Raw genomic sequence first — 10,804 nt, forward strand, 5'->3', positions numbered from 1 at the left:
CTACTGGACTGAACAATGATCAAGGCAATAATGGCTTTGAGCTCAAATCGGGACTAGTGAATATGGTTCAAGCAAGTCCATTCTGTATCAAGGCATCAGAAAATGCCAACGCTCACCTTCAGAATTTCCTGAAAGTGAGTAGTACTATCAACCCCAGAGGTACCACATTGGATAATGTTCATCTTCGGCTGTTCCCATTCTCCTTGCTAGGCAAGGCGAAGATGTGGTTCTACACCAACAAAGCAGACTTCACCACATGAGAAGCTTGCTCCAATGAATTCCTGACGAAATACTTCCCGGTGGGCAAGACCAACGCTCTTCGAGGTAAAATCTCTGGATTTCAGCAGCTCCCGGATGAAGCCATCCCGGAAGCTTGGGAGAGATTCCATGAGTACATCACAGCATGCCCCCACCACGGCATGGAGGAATGGTTGATCATTCAGAGTTTCTTCAATGGCCTAAAAACACCAGCCCAGAACCACATCGATGCAGCATCAGGTGGTTCCTTCCTTTCGCTTAGCGTCAACGCAGCAAAAGCACTGGTAGAGAATATTGCTTCCAACCAGAGTTGGAATGGTGAAAGGCAGCAACAGCCCCGCAAGGGAATCCATCATATCAACAGTATCGATATGCTTGCTGCCAAGATGGACCTTTCCATGAAGAAGCTGGAGTCTCTACACCAGGAGGCCAACCAGGTTATGGATTCTCTCATGACATGCGAGACTTGTGGAGAAACTGGACACACGGGCAACTCTTGCTCGATCACTTAGGAGGAAGCTCACTTCGTTGGAGCGAACAACTCCAACAACTCTGGCTTCCATCCTCAGCAGGGTTGGAATTCCAAGCCCAACCTCCCCTTCTGTCAGCAGCAAGGAATGAAATTTAATAACTACTTTCAGCCTACTCTGAAGGACCTACTTTATGGCCAAAAGTGGATTAATGATAATATTAGTAAGAAATTCCTTGCTAATGATAAAATCTTGGAATCTCTGGCCGGCAACTAGAGGACATAAATTTTGTTATTAAAAACCAGTTGAGCTTCAATAAAATGATAGAAACTCAGGTTGCTCAACTAACCTCATCTTGTCTTAACAATAACTTGGGAAAAGTTCCTGGGCAACCAAAAGTTTCTCCTAAGGAGAATGTTAGTGCGGTGACTACGCGGACAGGTAAGCCCACGCATGATCCACCATACCCTAAAGATGAAGGATCTCGTCGAAAAGCCGTACCCGCCAGCAACACCTCTGCTGCAGACGAAGATCAGGAGGAGGCCAAAGAGTCCAACACAACTGCTGCCCAGGAGAAATCCGTGGAACCCCCTAGAACTTCATGGGAGTTTCATGACACTACTTCCTTACCGTTTCCGGAATGGATGAGGAAGCCGGTGGCCGATGAACAATTCGGCAAGTTCGTCGAGGTAATAAAGAAGTTGTATGTCAATATACTGCTTCTTGATGCTATGCAGGTTCCGACCTATGCCAAGTATATCAAAGATATACTTAGTAACAAGAGAAGCCTGCCCACCACCGAGGTCGTGCAACTCATAGAGGAGTGTAGCGCAGCTATACTCGATCCTCTCCTGGAGAAGAAGAAAGATCCAGGATGTCCCACAATCACATGTTCAATCGGGAGCCAACACTTTTCGTACGCTCTTTGCGATCTGGGAGCAAGCGTCAGCGTCATGCCTAAGGTAGTTTATGATAAACTAAATTATCATGAGCTTGCCCCTACTCCATGTGCTTTTAGCTAGCGGACCAAACGGTCCGTTACCCCGCGGGAATTGTAGAGAACATTCCGGTTAAAATCAGGAACTTCTTTATTCCCGTTGATTTCGTCGTCCTTGACAGGGAAGTCGACGCCAAGACACCTCTCATCCTGGGAAGGCCGTTCTTGAGTACTGCAAATGCACACATTGATGTTGGAGCCAGAGAGATCCATCTCAATATCAATGGGCAAACAGAGAGGTTCGTCTTCAGACCGAAGGTCGAACAATGTTCCCAGGTCAAGACTTTCAACCGGAAGAAATCCGAGAAAGAGCAGGAGAAGCCATCAACCCTCACAATCGATATCCTTGCCGAGCTCTTGGAGCGACTAAGAATCGACAAGGACATCAGAGTGCATAACTACAGGAACGCAAGATGACGAATCCTTCGTAGAGAATTTGAGGAATCGGACATGAAAGCGATGAAAACAAAACCCGCCACCAAGAAGGAATGGCGGAGAAAAGTATCTTCATCTGGGACTCCATCCGGCAACGACAACCGAACCCAAGGTATAGAGAGTCCCGCTCCGGATTTGAAATCCGAGCTACCGCCATGAGAACCATGGTACGTATCCATCCTTGCATTTGCATATAGGATAGTTTAAATTTCTTGAATAATCTTTCTTTTCAACTCATGGCATGTTTAGATTTGTTTAAACCAAAATTTAAATTTTTGTTCTGCATCAATTATTATTGCATATAAAAAAATGGCCAAAGTGTAGGCCGGCCGGCCCCACTCTCTTTCCTTTGGTCAGGGGGCAACAGGAATGAGGTGCTCGGAGTGTGCACGAAGCAAAGCAAAAGGGGAGACAAGGAATGGAGTGGTGCAGGGGCGAGTGTCCGTGATGATGGCCAACCGGCCTGCCCACCTCCACGAAAATCGCATCATCAACAATCAGAGCACTCATACCTGTAGGTCTAGCACTAGGGCAACAACATGGACGAAGCATGGCCACGGGAGGTGCAGCCCGGCACCCTACAGGCCGGGCGGCCCTGTCCCTACATGCCTCTATAAAAGGCAACCACGCCGTTGTCGTTCATCGCACCACCGCTCTGAGTACGCAGGTCACTCTCCCGAGCACACTTTCTCTCTTCCTTCCTCTGAGTTTTCTTGCTTAATGAAGCTTTTAGAAGTTAATTAAGTTAAGAAACTCAAGTGCTAGCCCCACAAAAATATAGTAGTAGTGCTGAGATTAGCTCAACACTAATCTAATAAAAATTAGTAGTAATTCTCTCTTAAAATGAAAATCACAAAAATATTTCCCGTTGAATAAAACAAGCTCTGAACGAAGAATGATTTGTGGTGGATTAACCCCCGCAAGAATGACTAACCACTAACCCCTCCGATTATTTTTCCCTGCATATTCTTTGCACTAATCTTTTTGCAGGAGGCATGCCGCTCTGGGGAATATCAAGGGCAAGGTGAAGAAGTTGGGCTCGTCATCCTGATCCCGGAGTTCGCGAGCGTCATTAGGCTCTCGAGATGACATGTCGGTGGACCCTGTTCGCCGACCATCATGATCCCTTGAAGAAGAGGGGGAAGCCCCTACCTCTTCAGAAGTCCCGAGGCCCCATCTCAAAATCAGAGTTCTGACTTCAGTCGATCAGATCGTTGTCCGGACCGATTATGAGCGGGATGCCCTCGAACTATTGAAGAAGCAGTCGTACGGCCACGCCAAGCGGTTCGATATAGAATTCCTCATGATGATGGGATTCTGCCAGGACATGAACCGCGCATTCATGGCTGTGGGATGGCCGCGCTTTGCCGACATCCCCGAACTAGGTTCGCACCTTCTTACCATGGAATTTTTATCAACGCTGCATGTTGAAACTATTGGAAAAGAAACTAAAATCCACTTTCACTTTTTTAATGAGTTCTTTGAGATGCCAACCAGAGACTTTAGTAATGCACTAGGCTTCAGTAAGAAATGCATTTTAGAAGCTAATGCATTAGCAGATGAACTTGACTATGACTGTAGTGCTTGGTGGATCGAAATCTCAGATGCACCAGTGAGTAGTAAAAATAGCATAGTTTCCATCCATAAACCAACTCTGAGAGTTTTAGCCAAGTGTCTTGCTATGGCAGTCTTTTCTCGAGCAGATCTCAGGCTGTGCAGCTCCTTTTAGCTCATGTGACTGTTTGCTATGGCAAAGAAGATTTGATACTCACCTGTCATGGGCATGGTCGCACACTGGCAGAAAATGATCATGTGCAAATCTCCCATCAACATAACCTCACTGGTCACCCGCATTGCGTGGGTTGTCGGTGTTTTGGAGAATGCACAAGTCAAATATCTGCTCGCGATGGATGAGTACCGAACCTTCATCGGTCTAGAGCACTTTATTCATGCGCACATGATGCGTGAGGGTCCTGGGAACTCAGTGTTCATGTGCTATCCGGGGTATGAGAAGGTGTTCGAGCTGCCCTGCCCGAAACTCTCACTCTACTCCATGAAACGTCTGACCCTCCAAATGGAAAAGAAGGAGCCAGCACGCCATAGCACAGCTGGTCCTATGACACGTGGTAGAACTCGGCGTGACGCACAGTTGGCCAAGGGTGGCACATCACGGCAGGCAGGAGTTTCCTGTCGGGCAGGCACGTACCGCCAGGCAGGAACTGCTCACCAGCCAGGAGCTTCACGGTAGGCCCGTGCTTCTCAAGAAGCCAGACCATCACACGCTGCACCCTCGCCAGATGCCTCAGATAGCCTTACCCAGACACTACTCACATGAGCTTCGAGGAGGCCTATAGGTATTACACCTAGGGTGGCCAGACCTCGTATCAGCCTGAGGGTAGCACGGGGTATGGGCATGACCAGGGGTTTTACTACCCCTCGGGCATGTGGACCTCCCATGGCCCACAGGTCGGCCCATCTACGTCAGCACGCTTTGAGTACGACAACCCGCTCACACGGGGGTTGTCGGATCTCACTGCCCGAGTTAGTACCATGGAGTTACGTCAGGAGGAGTTGGGACACAGCCTCGATCACAACACCAGTCTCACGCAGGAGAGTTGGGGGATGTTATCCTCCATGTCCAACGATTGGCACCACGGTATGTACTACTCCCCGCCACATCCAGACCAGTAGCCTTGAGCTTCGTTGAAGCTTGGGGGAGAGATCGTCAGTATTCAGGTAAGTCGTCATACCCACTCGTTCAGCTTGTCATAATCTTAGTAACTAAAAAAAAGAGAGAGAATTGCCATGCTTAGAATAAATGTGTGGAAATCCATGCAAACTCTTATCATGGAAATGATGAATAGTTGCTCTGTTTGAGCTTTGCATGTGCCCCGTTTATAGCTTTTTACTCATCTAGTATTAGAGCTAGTTGGCACATAATAAATACATTATAAATCTATTTGTGTGGGACCATTAACATAATTTCTGAGTCTAAGTTGTTGTGGGATTCGAGATGGCCTGCATTGGAATTAAAACTATATACCTCAGTAAGGGGAATTCTCGAAATAAAATTTGAACATGATAAAAGGATTCCCTGTTGGTTTACATATCCCATCCAGAGCCATAATGTTATGTTATATCATGAGCTACCATAGGTTATCTTGACTTACCTTGACCTTTGTCGAATGGTGAGTTCGCTTGAGGAAAGGTACTTGTCATCTGCCGGTCTTTCTCCTTCGTGTACCCATTTCTTTGCTAGCCTCAAAATATCTGGCATGACAATCACCTACTCCAGGTGTTGTTATCCACATTCGCTAGACAATTCCACCACAACTCCAGCCGAAATTCTCCACTGTGTGCCTATCCACTCCAAAAAGGGTCAAAATTTCCCTCTGAAAATATTCAATTCAGAAAGGACATGGACTAATCTTCTTTAAAAAAAAGAGAATGATGAAAAGAAGTTCCCATGATCCTTAGCAAAAAGAGTTCAAAAGAGGAGTTCAACAAAATGACCAAAAAATATTTCCAAAAGTGTGTGCGTCCATTTGTCCCTCTCCCCTAGACATTTGTGATTCCATAAGATCAGAATTTGATCAAGTACCTACCTCTTGCAAACCACTCTTCGGCTTGGCAACACAGGTAATCAAGGTATGTTACACTCTTCCTACACAAAACTCCAGATATCAGCCTTAGAATAGGAAGAAGTTGTCAAGTTTTGACCTTGGTGAGGATCATACACCTTGAGCGATTGAGAGCACCTTCAGGGAACCTTAATCATATGCATACTTGAGAAATATTCCGAGAATGAACCTGAACATGGAAAACAGGAAAATATTCTGGTGAAGGTTGTTCAGTCCTCCAACCGCTCAAGACAAGGGATGAACTGTGAAATAAGCCCCATCATTCAGAACAAATTGGTATGAGCCAACTTACTCGACGTACATATGGATAGAGTAATATGTTGTGCATAGGGTACCTGTAGAGGGCAAATATCGATGCAACTCCTGATTCACCGAGCCTCAGTATTAAGCTTGGCTCGAGGACGAGCAAAAGTTTAAGCTTGGGGGGTGTTGACGGCCATTATTTCACGTTTTGACCGTCAACTTCTCAGGAATAAATCGAGTTTTGCAGCATGTTCCATGCATATTTTATTTAATTCTAATAAGTTCCACAAGTTTTGGATGAGTTGTGCTTGTAGGAATCTACTGCCCAAAGATGGTCAAAATCAGAGAAAATCCCGGCCGCCCGGCACATTCCGTGCCGACCGGCCTGACACCTCCACATACATGGGTCCAATATTCTTACTAGAGCAATGTGACACATTCATAAGATTCCAGAACAAGGCGAATATCTCATATCCTGTCGGTGGACCAGCAAGGCACAATGTTCAAACCAAAGACCCACATGCCAGTGCCAAGAACGTCAAATGGGGAAACCACCTAGTCCAGAGGCAATATTGAGCATTGATGTGCAATGTCGGCGAAACGGAGGGCCGAGAGGCTCCGGAGGCAGGCCGCCCGGCCCACTCCGAGCCGCCTGGCCTAAGATTCGAGCATACGAGGAAACTACCCGACTTACCAACCTCTTGGAGTGATCAGGAGCCGTCCACGCGAAGTTGATGGACAGGTGGCAGCGGGGCCAGGCCGGCCGGCCTAGGCTAGGCCGCCCAGCCCCACAAGTCAGCCACTGGAGCTCCCCTTTCGTGTGAAGTTCAAGCCAAGTCAGGGGTAGCGTGATCTTGCAGTGGATACCTGATTACCGACCTTGGGCAGCTCTAAGTAGCCCCCCATCCTCACTTGTAAACACGCACTCAAAAGGAGCAATTCTCTCTTCTCAAGTCTAGAGTAGGTTAGTAGTTGGGAGTTAGAGTCGAGTCGAGCTTGTCTCGGGGATCCGGAGTTGTCTTCGGAGCTCGGTATAAGCACTTGTATCTTTTCCTTTGACTATTTTAATATAAATAATCTTTTTTATTTATTTGAGTCAGCTTTACTTTTCGCAAGTATTTATCTTTCCAAGTACTAGTACTTGTCTGCGGGAGTAAGTTTTACCTCTAGTCAGTTTAAGTTCTCTTTCTTGCCTTGTCGGAGTTAGTCTTACGGGTTTTCTTGCCCGTACTAGTGTAACTCAAGTTAGTTCACTAGGTTGAGGGGGATTTCTCTTGAAGGCTTCAAGAGAAATCCTAGTACCGAGAGCAGACGTGGTGTCTAACTTAGTGCTAGCTAAAATGTGTGTTCCACCCCACGGCACCGCAGTGGTAGGCGCAAGTGATGACAGCCTTGTCCGTCTCTAGTAGTCCACCACGTTCGGGTGCTTTCATAGCAGTAGTTGCCAAAGGAATGTTGGGCTCCCTTCTCACGCCTGTCTGAGCCCTTCTCTTAGGCCGCCAAAGTAAGTTCCTGGTTCCGACATCAAGATAGAAGCTTAGATTAGTTCTAGTGAGGCTAGCTCAATAGTTTAGAAGTATTTCAGGAGTCCTTTCTCGCTCGTTGTCCTCCCAGCTGCTATCTCTCTAAGGTATAAGAATCTCGTGTGTGTCAAGCGGTCATAGACTGGCCATTTATCCTACCCATTATCTGGCTTACCCCTGCTGAATTAGTTTGTTGATAAACTCAGCAAAGGTTGCCACTACAATTTACGATACACTTTGTCATAGTGCTTCCCTGAGGATTTCTCGATACCCCAGAATACTCTGTGGTGAAGTTCTACACTGGTGAATTCTGTGCGCTTGCAGAATACCTATTCAGATTGAGCATAAGAGAGACCAACAGTTAGTGACCAAGGTTTTTGGCACCCAAATGGCATTCTTTTTAGCACCATATATATGTAACCCAACATATTTAGCACTAACACAACCCTTAGAATCCCTCATAAGAACATAGCTAGAATCAAAGGATATGGCTTTGTTGTTTGAAACGACCCGGGTTTCTGGACGGACAACACGAATCCCTATATCATCGTGATAGTACCTGGATCAGTAGCTATCACATACAGAACTCATTTTAGACAGTAAATCAGTTCATACTCACATAAAATATTCTAACATGGGTTTAATTATTACAATATCCAGAGGATTTGCAGTACAAAACTTTTATTACAAGCCCATTGGGCTAAACTGGAATAAACAGAAAATGGTAACGGTAGCTAGTCTTCAGGCCATCCTTCAACTCGAACTTCATCTCCACAGGCAGCACTTGAGCGTAGCACGGGCTTCTAAGCTTCAGTCGTACCATCCATCTTTGTTGGCGTCGAACTCCTGATCGGATCCTGCATCTTGCCAAACTATCCCCAAGGACGGGATAGGTTCACGTCACCATCCGTATGCAAGCTTTAAGGGGATGCAAAGGTATAAAAGTAGCCAAACGATTGGCTGAGGTTTCCTATGCAAGCATATACATATATATATATATCCATAATCATGTCTCTCACCCATCCCAGGTCAGTGCAGGAAACTCCTTCTCCCTGCATCTCAACTAACTCCATAGGGGGGAAGTGGACTAGAGGGAGGTAGAAATACAGGGGTTCCCTACTCTATGAAAGTGCAGCCGGATCAAGAGATGTACATGACCGAGTACGCGGCTATACGTATAGTTTTCACCCTGCAGGGGTTGTACATCTGTACCTACTCGGGCTGCAAAGACGGTCGTCGCCATCTTGAGACACAGCCCACAACCATGACTCCCTAACCATGACGGTATCATCCTGCATTCCCGGGGTGGGATACATTCACCGCAATGAATGTTCCGGGGCTGTGGATCTCTAGCCTGGCCATGGCTTTGAGAATCTCGGAGACTGGTGTTGGAGAACCCGACCGGTCCCACGCACCTCGAATTGGGCATGCACGGTCTACCCTCTCCTGGAGACTAGGGTCGGAACACCCGACCAGGCCCAACGCACCCCGAATTCCCATGGGCGTGCTCGGCCTACCCTCTCCTTAAACACAACCACAGTCTGGTACCGCACAGCTAGTAATGGCTAGAACCCCTTCCCATACGGGGGTAAGTGGTGTGCACGTTTGACATGGTTCCGTCACCAGGGCCACTATCTCGAACTATATTGCCGGGGCAAGCATCTCGCGCAGTCCTCCGCAAAGGTCCACCAAAGGCACCCATAACAGGTATCGCCTCTCCTTGGGCAACCACACAGGTACACCCCTCCTCATCCCGCATCCGCCACAGGTGCTACTTAGGATGTGCCCACCACACATCCCCGGCCATTCGCTTGCCCCCGCTAAAAGCCCTATCTCTGGCTCCTCACAAAGTGGATCTCATGCTTCCCAAGACTATCATATCATGGAATCCCATACCCAATCACTCGCATAGTAGCCAAAGCATCCAAGAATCAATCAAGGTATAGGGATGCAAGGAATACAGTATAAGTAGGCCATGCAGGCTTATCTTACACACAAAAGTATAGCAATAGCAATTTTAGCAAGCAATGCCTAATAGGAATTCAAGTCGTAGATGGGCGTGAACCTGGCAGCTCTTTGTAGTCTTCTGGGGTCCTCGGGGTCTTCTCGTAGTCCGAGACATCCTCCTGGGTCTTCTGGGCGTCCGGGGCATCGATCTTCTCTTCAGCAGCAGGACCTATCTATAATTACAAATTACTACAGGGGCCAAAGTACAAGAATGCTCAAAACTATCCAAATAAGATCCAAATCACAATAAAACCTACTCTAACACGTAGATCATGATTTTAGAAGAATTATGAAACTAGTTTCATAATTTTCGAAGCTCCGGTTGATTTATTATCAATTTTTGAAGCTTAAAACAATTTTTGGAATTAAATAAAAGGTTCTCAGAAAAAGAAAAACACACAGGCTGACACGTGGCAGCACTGGGGAGTGCCACGTGTCCTGCTGACGTCAGCACGGGGTCCGCCAAAAGCTGACGTCATCATGGCCTTTGATGACGTTAGTGTTGACTCGGTCAATGTTGACCAAGTCAACAGGTCAGTGAGGTCTGCGGTCAGTGGGCTCAGCTGGGCCTACATGTCAGCGACGCTGTGCCACTGACGGGCGGGGTCCACACGTCAGGTTTCTCAGGTAAAAGAAAAGGGAGGTGCGGTTGTGCTCGTGGGCTCAAAGAAGTCTGGGCCGGCTTGGTGGAGTCGCGGCTCGGCAGGCCAGCTCATGAAGGAAGCAGGCCGACTCGACTCAGCTTGTCGGGCTGGCCCAGGCTGCGGCTCGGAAGGGCAGCTCGTGGACTGGGCCGATGGGTAATGGCGGCCTGTCACCTCTTCTTCTCTCCACGGGCAAGACAGGTAACGGCGCCCATTTCTCGTCCCCTCTCTTCTTCTTTTCTTCTCTTCTCCTTCTTCCTTTCACTGGCAAGCCGGGCCCGCATGGTAGCGCATCCTTCTCTTCTTGCTTCTCTCGCCTACTCCGATGGGCCTTGGCGGGGGCGCCTGGTGTTGTCGGTCGAAACACACCGGCGAGCAGCGACAGGCAACACGAAGAGCCGGGAGGTTGCCGGGGCGCTGGCAGGCACTGCTCCCTCGTCGACGGCACTCAATTCCAGCACGCGCCGCAGCTTCTGAAGACGCAGGGCGTGCCACCTGACCTATACCTGATCAGGAAGGTGCGGACGTGCTTGCAATGATTCGCCTGCATACACAAACACGTGGAAACATAAGTCCGAGCCGTGAT

General features: G+C 47.9%; 1 non-coding gene across 1 annotated transcript; it reads right to left on the minus strand.

Moving 5' to 3' along the window:
• Positions 1-312: 312 nt before the first annotated feature.
• LOC120693719 lies at positions 313-421 on the minus strand. Its single transcript, XR_005683174.1, has one exon. It is a non-coding gene; the product is annotated as a small nucleolar RNA R71 (small nucleolar RNA).
• Positions 422-10,804: the final 10,383 nt, after the last annotated feature.

The sequence above is a fragment of the Panicum virgatum genome, chromosome 9N (assembly GCF_016808335.1).
Source record: "Panicum virgatum strain AP13 chromosome 9N, P.virgatum_v5, whole genome shotgun sequence".
Lineage (NCBI taxonomy): Eukaryota > Viridiplantae > Streptophyta > Magnoliopsida > Poales > Poaceae > Panicum > Panicum virgatum.